Source organism: Bidens hawaiensis, unplaced genomic scaffold (assembly GCF_021521415.1).
Source record: "Bidens hawaiensis isolate Kalapana, Puna unplaced genomic scaffold, B.hawaiensis_p1.1 tig00008656_1, whole genome shotgun sequence".
Classification (NCBI taxonomy): domain Eukaryota; kingdom Viridiplantae; phylum Streptophyta; class Magnoliopsida; order Asterales; family Asteraceae; genus Bidens; species Bidens hawaiensis.
The window spans coordinates 153,204-163,987 of record NW_027491626.1 but is presented as its reverse complement, the minus strand read 5'-3'; the positions used below and the strand labels follow the sequence as shown (position 1 = coordinate 163,987).

General features: G+C 34.7%; 1 long non-coding RNA gene across 1 annotated transcript; it reads right to left on the bottom strand.

Moving 5' to 3' along the window:
* Positions 1-9,849: 9,849 nt before the first annotated feature.
* LOC143529744 (uncharacterized) lies at positions 9,850-10,557 on the bottom strand. The gene is made up of 2 exons (XR_013134716.1): positions 10,295-10,557; positions 9,850-9,886 (listed from the first exon to the last, which is right to left on the bottom strand). It is a non-coding gene; the product is annotated as an uncharacterized LOC143529744 (long non-coding RNA).
* Between the last annotated feature and the right edge of the window lie 227 nt (positions 10,558-10,784).

The window sequence follows — 10,784 nt, the reverse complement described above, 5'->3', positions numbered from 1 at the left end:
AACTTGGCCCACCAACTCGTAGACTCCCCCAAAAATGATTCCCTGGAATGAAACGGGAAATACGAACTCTTCTGCTGACCATGATATCTGAGCTTAGATATCCTCCTTCATTTCCTTTTCATTAAATTTTAAAACCTCGACATGTCCCGAGTGGATATTAATTGCAGTTCATGTTCTGGTTTTTCATAAGCGAGGTGGTTTTCGGAAGGACTGAATCATCAACTACCTTATGGTTCTCCTCAAAAAGTTTTTTCTCGATCCCCATACTTGGCTCGTTATATAGTAAATCTTCGAGCAACTTCAAATCACCAAGTGGGTCAAACTCTCCTTCATCTATCACTGTAAAATCTACCAACTCATCACCAAACTCACTCCTAAACTTATCACACCCCCATCTTAGGCCTAGGCATATAACCCATAGTTGGTACCGTTTTTGTAAATAAATCAAAGTTATGGTTTAATAGAGAAAATATTGGCGTGGATTAAAATATTAGTATTTACATATTATCAAAACACGGGATTATAAAATACCCAGTTAAAGTTTACAAAAATTCATTGTTTTATAGAAAACCTCCATTCAAATTTAATATTTATCAAAATGATCCGAGCCATCAGATCATCTAGTGATCATTTCGTTTCCCCAAGTGCCTAATCTTCATTACCTGTAAAACAGTTTAAAAATACATCAGCAACACATGTTGGTGAATAAGCTGACGCGTAAAATATTTTATTTACTTAATTACCCATCGACATAACTTGGGTCTCAGCCCATCGTGGCTTAGGAATAATCAAGTTAAAAACTAAATCACAATTATAAACTTAAGCTCAACTCGAAACCGCTCAGCAAACACCGCAACGTTTGAGATTACTTAGCTACCATCAGTATATTCATGATTACCCTCTCTCGGACATAACTTAGGCTCGGCCCGTCATGGCGGAGGCATAACTAGGTGTGGCGCTGTGTGCAAACGTAAACGACACCCTGAAGGCCAACGATTACTTTTGTTCATAACGTTTTAGAGATACATAATCTCATGTAATCAAATTAATTGACTTGGTTAAACTACATATTAAAGAACGGGGCGTATTCACCTTTTGAATGACCAACTTCACTTCACTGATCGAGTTTGTCTTCTCTTGTTATCTCGGACCTATAGTATTAGTATAACCATTTGTTATTACACTACGTGAAAATTGACCTTTGGTCTCACGAAAAAAGTGTGGCCGTAGACCCTTAGCCACACACGTCTGGTTCAGGTCATGTGTGACCAAAGGTCGCGACATTGTAGGTATCATATGGCCACACACAGTTTTTAGTGGCCTTATGTGGTTATAAGTGTGGCTAAAGCGTACCAACATTAGTTGCTGGCCATCAAGAAGCCTCTCCAATAAGTGTGGCTAAACGGTAGAAAATGACCACATGACTATTTACTATGAGTGACCATTGCACGTATAGAGCCACATGAATTCATGTTTCAGCCACATGAATTTTATAATAATGTGGCCAATAGGGTTGTGTTAAACGTGCATTGTGACCTATACCATGTGGATATAGCAAAGCAATGTCCACTTAAATTTAATAATAGTGTGGCTAATTATATCATATAGACAATGGATATTACATTAAAAGTGGCTAAAAATGTTTACTTGCCACTCAAACACTCCTTTGTAGATTATAGTGTGGCTATTGTCTTACCGTTTGTCACACATAATGCTTTTCATAATTAAAAGTGTGGCTATTGTCAAACTTTTCATCACACATAGTGAGGTATTGTGTGGCTAATCATATTATATAGACATTGGAGGTTATTGTCAATGTGGCTAAAAATGTGAACTTGCCGGTCAAACACTCTTTTGAAGTTTGTGGTGTGGCCATTGTCTTACCGTTTGTCACACATAATGCTTTTCCTAATTTAAAGTGTGGCTATTGTCAAACTTTTCATCACACATAGTGATGTATTGTGTGGCCAATCATATCATATATACACTGGAAGTTATTGTCAATGTGGCTAAAAATGTGAACTTGCCACTCAAACACTCTTTTGTAGTTTGTGGTGTGGCCATTGTCTTACCGTTTGTCACACATAATGATTTTGTATATAAAGTGTGGCTATTATCATACTTTTGGTCACACATAGTGATTTTTCTAATGACGTTTGATCTCGTTCTACCACACAAACAAAAACCAAGTGATGAAAGTGTGGCCATTGGCTAGTGTGGTTATTTTATACCATTTGGTCACACTTGGTGATTTTTTATATGACGTTTTATATGATTTCCTCACACACACAAAATACGAAGCAAGCATGGTGTGGGTAAAGGTGATATATAAAATCACGATTTTCGGTGTGGCTATGTCACACTTTTAGCCACACATAATTTGTTATCTTCATCAACTTTGCTACCCTTTCATCACACAACAATGTTTTTGTTGTGGTTAGTGTTCTTTTATAGACTCTAATTTTTGTAATTTGAGGTGTGGCTATTGTCTTACTTTTGGCCACACCTATTTAATGTGTTCTATGATGCCAAATAGTATGTAATTAGGTGATATATAATTATTTTTATTTTTTTTGCAGTAATATAAAACAGTTGTAAGCAAGCATGACAAAACAAAATTAGAAACAAATTATATTAACAATAATATTCACTTAAGCAAATGTATACATCTTTTTGTAAGATATATGTAAAATATCTTACAAAATACAAAATAACGACTACCTATATACTACCTAAGGCGTCGGTTTTCTTGGCACTGATCCTTGTCTTCTATTTAGTCACCCTGTCTATCGTTGTGTACTTTGCCTTTGGCTTCTTGCCAGTTCTGTCTGGTTCTTTTGAGGATGTGAATGGTGGTAGCTGGAACAACAGAATATGAAAAACAAATATGTATAATTAATGTCATATTTTGTAATTGAATAGAACAAAATAGGAACAAACCTCCTTGTCACAAAAGATATGATCTCTTGTGATATTTTGTAATTGAATTGAACCAAATAGTAGGCATACAAACGAACCTAACGTTCGTTGAACTGTTCGTGAACCGTTCGGCGGGAAGTTTGTTTATGTTCGTTTATTTAATAAACATACGAACACAAACACAAAATTTGTGTTCGTTTAATTAAACAAACGAACATAAACACATGTTCCGTTCGTTCATTTATGTTCATGAGCATATGTTCATTTATGTTTGTTTATTTTGTTCAATTATGTTAGTTTAGATTATAAACAAACGAACATAATCGAACACAAGTTTTCATTTTTTAAAATAAATGAAAATGAACATAGATATTTGTTCGATTAAGTTTTCGTATTGGTTTAAAGTTAAAAGGGAACAAACCTCGTAGTCACATAAGATTAGGTGTTCTGGCCAAGCAACAAAAGCACCAGTTGCGTCACCAACATTCATAATTTCACCTGCCTCACAAGGAATAATTGCTTGTTCCTTTATGGATTCATCAATACTAACTTTATAGCAACCCTTCGGGATTGCTTTTCCATGCAACTGTTGTGGAACTGTGACCAATGAACTCTACCATGTGCCACCTTGTTACACTTGTCATTCAGACACAAATGACACTTATACACCTATAAACAAGCATGGGAAATTAAGATGGCTTAGTTGAAGTCAATATATAAGTACATACCCATGGATATGCCATGTTGGTGGGAAATTAACAATGTTTCGCGCAGTTCATACCTTTATTTCAGGATGTGGGGAAGCTTCATTCGTAGATACATCAACTTTTCTTTTACGTCTTCTCCGTTTTACCTAAAAATCATTCAATGAATCAGCTTATGGATGGAAATCAATCAACAATTAAAGGGAAAACTCGGAACAAAAAATATGAAACTGTCAAGTACTGTTGGTTTTTCGAGCCGTTACTATCCGGAGTGTGGTGTAGTTGTGTTGATGTTTGGTCAACATGTTCTCTACAGGCTTCATTGGTAATATAAAAGAAATTGGAATTGTTAGACTTATTAGGTTATAAAATATAAAAACTGAAATTGCCAAATACTTACTGATGTCGCACTATGGGGATCGACTACCGTTTGGTTAACATTTTTGTCCACAGACATGGCCTGCAATTCGGTAATAGAAAATGAGCACACTCACATTGTAAACGAATAATAAAAAGTACCGAAATTGTCAAATACTTACTTATGTCGCGATCTGGCGAGCAAGTACCGTTTGGATAACTATTTAACCACAGACTTGGCCTACAATTAACTTATGCAAAATCAACACACTCACATGGAAAGTTAATTATTAAAAAAAATCAATAAAACTGTCAAATGCTTACCTGAGGAGCGGATTCTTGTTGCATAGCCTCACCTTAGGTAAAGATGTTTCCCACAGAACTGGCCTACAAATCAATTTATTAGTTTATGGAAAATGAAAAATCACATGGAAAGTTGTAATAAACAAAGAAGCTGTCAGATACTTACTGGTGCTGGCATTTTATTTTGCCCCACAACACTAGTACTTTGGTTAGAACCAACCTGATTGGGAACAGGATTTACCTACAATTGTGACAAAAACAGTGCCAATTATGTATGTTGAATGCATTAATTAATATGTTTATATGTAACATACGTCACTTACTTGACTTGCCTACATTTGCGGCAACATTCCTTCGAGAAGTCTAAACCTGGCCTCAAATCCTAACTGCTCCTTCTCATAGTTTGCTAGCATAGCATTTGTGGATTCAAGTAGAGACGTTAACTTGTTCACCACTTCATCTTTCTACACCGTCTCATACTCAAGTTGGGCAATCCGTTCCTTAAACGAGCCTTTTACCCGACTCACACCCCAATATTTACCTGCTGTCAATACATACCCAATCCCTTTTAAAAACCCACATTTCTCTTTGCCAAGAACTAAGGTGACGGCATTTGTGCACAATTCAAGTGTCAGGGCTCCGGAGGCGATCTGCTCCTCATGCTGAACCTGCATGAAAACAAATGTCAAACTGCCGATTCCTTATAAGCATAAAATGTCAGATTTCATGAACTAATGTAAGTAAATAAACACTTTGTAAACGATTAGGTTAAGATATGTTATATACAAGTCTATTACGCATGTAACACGCTTATGTACAAAAACATATATAAATATTCTAATACTCTAGTAACACACTTATCTACAAGAGTTAAAGTCTATTACTCTTGTAACACGCTTATGTATCCACATCAAGTGTTGAGACAAGTTAGACAGACTCAAGGTTGTTTGACGCCAATATAAGGCTGTGTGTGTGGCAATGAATTGACTTTAACATGATTTAAAAAGTTTAATACTAAAACATAATAATTTGGTTTCCACGCCTTCGACAACAACATTCTTGTATGCATAATCTTTGTCCTCCCTTGCTTTCCCACATTAATGCACGGCCGGGGATCTCATCCAGTGCAAGTTCCTTGTTTTTGTCCTTGTAAGATATTCAAGAGAAAGCAGCTGACGGTCATGCATTAGACACATAACCAACAAATCATTGAACTAGAGAGTGAGGTGATTACCAGTTTCTCTCGAAGGTAGGTATAACCCCCTCGTCCCATGTGATGATCAAAAACATTGTTTGCTCGTGCTCCCTTTGTTGAAGCCGAGTGTTTCTTCAACCACACATTTAATTATATTTAAAAAAAACATAAAGTTCTTTGATAGTGTGGAGGATTTGTACCTGAAACTTCTTTGATAGTGCGTACTCAACGAAGCGATCCCAGCCTTCTTGCCTGTTCATCGTCTTGTGTCCCTTGGGTATCGCCTTCAGCTTCAGAGGTTTACCGATGTTCGGCATAATGTATTTGGCATACATTTTTCTTCAGAAATTCCAAAGAAGGTGTCCGGACCGATTCATTACAGAAGGCCTGTGACACGCCTCAATCTCAAAATATTTCTACATAATATAATACAGTAAAGGTAATTACTTCTCAAAATATTTCTGCATCAAACAACATATATAAAATGCACAAAAAAATAAAGAATAACCGTTATTTGTTCCCACAGTTTATCTCTAAGCTCCTTTGTGACCTCCCTCCAACCTAAATGTCTCTATTTCCCTTACAGCATTCCCTAAAAAACTTGCAAACTTTGATCTGGTTTGGCCAGTGAACCTACCCAGATTATCAAACTCCACTACCAGTCTGACACCACTAGAGTTTGCATAATTGGTACGTAGCTTAGGTAACCTCGTCAACCCCCTTGTAGGTTTTTTCGTAGTAGCCAAACTGTTGATGGGTTCGATAGCCATCGTCGCTATATCATCATCTCTATGAGCATCTTCGTCGTTGGCTTCCTCGCTGGAGTAGCCTTCAGTGTCGTCTGATTGAGCGTCGTCTTCGTTGGCTTCCTCATCGGAGTATAAAACATGTTCTTCTTCGATTGTTTCATCCATAAGCTTCATCGTCTATTGTTTTTTTGGAGTAGCCTTCAGTGTCGTCTGATTTGTGTAGTGGAAAAGTTTTTTTTAATAATTTGGAGTGTAATTTGATTTTTGGAGTTTTAAATAATTTGGAGTTTTTTAATATTTGGAGCCAATTTGGAGCTTTTTGAGTTTTGCCTCTCTTTTAATTAAGAACCAATAGATTATTGGCATAGTTTTTAATTTAAATTAAAGGTGATAAGCATGTTACTAGCGTATTAGGATATGTATATATTTTTTTGTACATTAGCGTGTTATAAGCGTAATAGACTCCTTTGAACAAATATTTAACATATTTTAACCTAATCGTTTACAAAGTGTTTTTTGTTTTATTTTTAGATTTAACAAAGTGTTGTTTACGATACACAAGCGTTTTTAACAAAGAAAGATATAGCCATTAGATGATCCATAAAACATGATAAGAAAGCATTTTAAGATAATCCATATTTACCAGTCATCAACAGATGTCATACAAAAAGTACCATTACAATACATCACAAAAAAACCAAGACGAGCAAAGCTAACATCTCCATCACTCCACCTTGTCCACAATCTCCAAACCCAGCTCGTTAAAACTCATGTTGGTTGACACCGTAGTTACGGTGTCAACCAGAGTCCTACACACTGAGTCGTAGCATGCAGACTGTTGTTTCAGATAATCAACAACCTTTGCCTTAAACTCAGTGTCTGGTTCCATCAACATGAGTTTACATGAGTCGAGGGTCTTTGATTTTTCAAATGTGAGTCTAGCCCTAATCTCTTCGATTGTCTTCAACAAAGTGTTGTCTTTCTATTTTTCAAGATATATTCTTGCTTTCACCATGTTCTTCACGATTTTGTCACAAGAATACATTTTTATTATTTTTTTGAAATTTTTAGTGTGAGTGAATAACAAAATAGATGTTACAATATATAGACCTAAAATTTAATTTTCGTTAGTTGAGACAGTAATTTAATGTAGTTAAGTTTAATTTGTAGCCTATCTAGTAAGATATAGCTTATTTAAAGCGTACTACAAGCGTGAGATATAGTTTTTTTTTATTTTAATTAACTTTAATGTAGGATATCATTACATAAATATTTTTCCAAGATTTTTGACAGGTGAGTAGGTATAAATGTAATTAATTTCCCAAATTAATTTTGACAAGTGTATAATATAGAAATATTTTTCCTAGTTTTGACGGGTGATATAAATGTAATTAATCTCTAGTTAAAAAAAAACACATGAGACAAGTGTGAGCGTTTCCCAAGCGTAGGACACCCTTTTGTTTTTTTATTACGGAGTTACTATTCGTTCATGTGTGTACTTTAAAAGTGTATTTTCCTTTTTAATTTGTGAGCGTACTATAAGCATTTAATATTTTTTCTTAGATATAACTGTTTGGTCCGTGAGCCTTTTGGTTATATATACCTACACCATATTTGTAAAACTCATATACCTACATAATTTTAAACTATTTTTTAGTTAATAGTGGATTGCTCGTCATCATCCACATCCTATTGGGATGTCCTCAGGAGGCAAATTGAGGATCAAATCGAGGCAGATAAAGCTTGTTGGGAAACTCTTACTGAAGAATTTGTAAAGACTAGAAACAAATTGGATGCCAGGGATGTCATTGCAAAAGTTCTTACTCGAATGCCTGCTACTACTATCCGAGATCTTGCTGTTTTGTTTATGGTTGATGTAGGAAAGAGAGAGCTTGACCAATTAAAACTTTTGGGCAAGACAATTCTTGAACTGACTTGCTCAATTGAATTGAAGTTTCTTATGTCACTCAGAGATTAGTAATAATAACATTTGTATGTTTGTGATGGTGTGTTTATATGTGTGTTTTGGTAATAATAAAATTTTTATGTTTGTGTTATAACATTGATTCAACATGTAACTATTAACTTACAATACAAAGTGGTAACAGAAGACTAGAGATCTCCATACGTCCATATCATAACATTTAACAAGTATCTTAAAGTACATAGTAGTCAGTTTTGAAATCATTTAAATTTGTTGTTGCCTTTTCTTAAGTTCAGCAATCAACTTTTCTCCGGTTAAAAAAGTGTTGTTATTTTCATGGAATACATGTGCTTTATTGATAAGAGTATTTCTGTGTCGGTTTACATCCGAGAGGAGGATTTTGCAGAAATACTTTAACCTCAACCTTTTTAGTTGTTATTGTTGTTTACGGCCTTCCTTGCAAAAATTACACCCCCATTGTCTCTTCCCATCATATTCTCCATGTGTCTCATAGCAAAAATAACACAATCTAATCCATTATTTTTTGTTCTCCATCCCATCTTCACTCTATTGATTGTTGCCATTTGGATTTGCTGAGTAATGGGGTGTTTGATTGTAGTAAGATACATGCAAAAGACGTTTCTCTAAACAAAATAGAAAGCAATTTAAGTATTTTGACAATAAACAGGTATATATGTTTTTTGGGTTAAAGGTGTATATGTTTACCAGTATATCAGGAGTCTTTCCGTATCTTTCTTCAAAATTCTCTTTAATTGCTTTTGATTTGTCTTCTAAGCTTTTAAACTTTGCATCAGCTGGTATTTCTTGATTTACACTGTTGTCAAGTAATTCTATCACTTTTGTTTAAAGATTGAAGGTAACCACAAAGAAATGATCGTGTTGTAGAATTGGCACAAGCACTATAGAAACCTTCTTGAGTGATAGAATTCCAAAAATTGCCATTTGTTTTTCGATGTTGTCTAAAAACACATACAGTCTTTCTTTGTCTGTGTAACCCCTTGACTCAACCTAATGGTCACTTGTCTGTATAATAATTAAAATGCAGACGATTAAAGCGTTTATTGAGCGTTTTATAATAGTACAAAGAAAGTAGATTAATTTGTACCAGCACAGTGCTTGAAGCAAAGAATTTGAACGGTGATGCTGCAGATTTTTTCTTTTCTTCATAATTCATTAGTTCAATGAAAGCATCCATTGCATTGGTGGTTATATAAATGTCAGGACAGTAGCTTTCAAAGATCACCTTGAACGATTCTGTGTGAGTGGACTTGTAGACCTCCTTCCAAATGTCTTCAAGACAAAAAAATATATACTCTGAAATTATTTCTTCATCTTCCGTGACACTAGTGGATACATCAACCTCTCTCAGAAGATATGGAGATTTCAGTGTAATGAGGTTATCACCTGTTGACAATTCGGTGTCAACTGTTAAACATAAAACAACTCATTTTAAATTTGACTGAAAATAATTGTAACTATAATTAAATACCTTCAACCACTTTTGTTTTTTTATTTATAATTAAATACCGTCTTTAGCCCACTCAACCACTATATTAACAACATTATCAATATCTGCGCATGAGACATTGTTTTCTTGACCTGCATCACCTGCATCATTTTTTACGACAACCAAAGATGTAATATGCTCAAAATAACAGCCTAAGCGTTTTATGAGCGTTTTTAACTGTGATTATAATTAAGCTGGTACATATACCTTTTTGAGTAGCCACTGGATCACCAACACCAACAACTGAATCAACTGCATCACACAGATGTAATAAGTTTAAAATAACAGCGTAAGCGTTTTATGAGCGTTTTAATTATACTTATAATTAATTTAGCCCAAATACCTTTTTGAGCAGCCACTAGACCACCAACACCAACATCTGAATCAACTGCATCACACAGATGTAATAAGTTTAAAATAACATCATAAGCGTTTTATGAGCGTTTTTATTATACTTATAATTAATTTAGCCCAAATACCTTTTTAAGCAGCCACTGGACCACCAACACCAACATTTGAATCAACTGCATCACACAGACGTAATAAGTTTAAAATAACAACATACGCGTTTTATGAGCGTTTTAATTATACTTATAATTAATTTAGCCCAAATACCTTTTTGAGCAGCCACTGGACCACCAACACCAACATCTGAATCAACTGAATCTATTTTTGCAGCTGTATAAGTATTGGGATCATTCAACTTAAACAAAAATAGTTTTGAAATGGGAAAGAGAAAATTGAAAGAATAAAATATAATTTTTTTTTTCACCTAAATTAAAGAGTGATAAGCGTTTTATGGTGTCAGTTTCTTGTGTTTTAGGGACCACATTATTAGTGAATCTGTTTTCCCATTCACAACATCTAGCAAAGATATTGTGATTTGATGGATGTCTATCCTTTCCTTGACGGACCAACTCGTTGATCTCTGAGCAAATTGTATCAAATTTCTTCAACTTTTTATCCATTGCCTTATTCCAAGACTGTAAAAAGAAAATATAGTTATTGTTAATTCAAAAAAATTTTCAATATATCCCAGCCAGTTGTAATGGAGTTAAATAATAATCAACCAGCTTCTGGGTGTGTGGTCCCAATGGCACTTGCA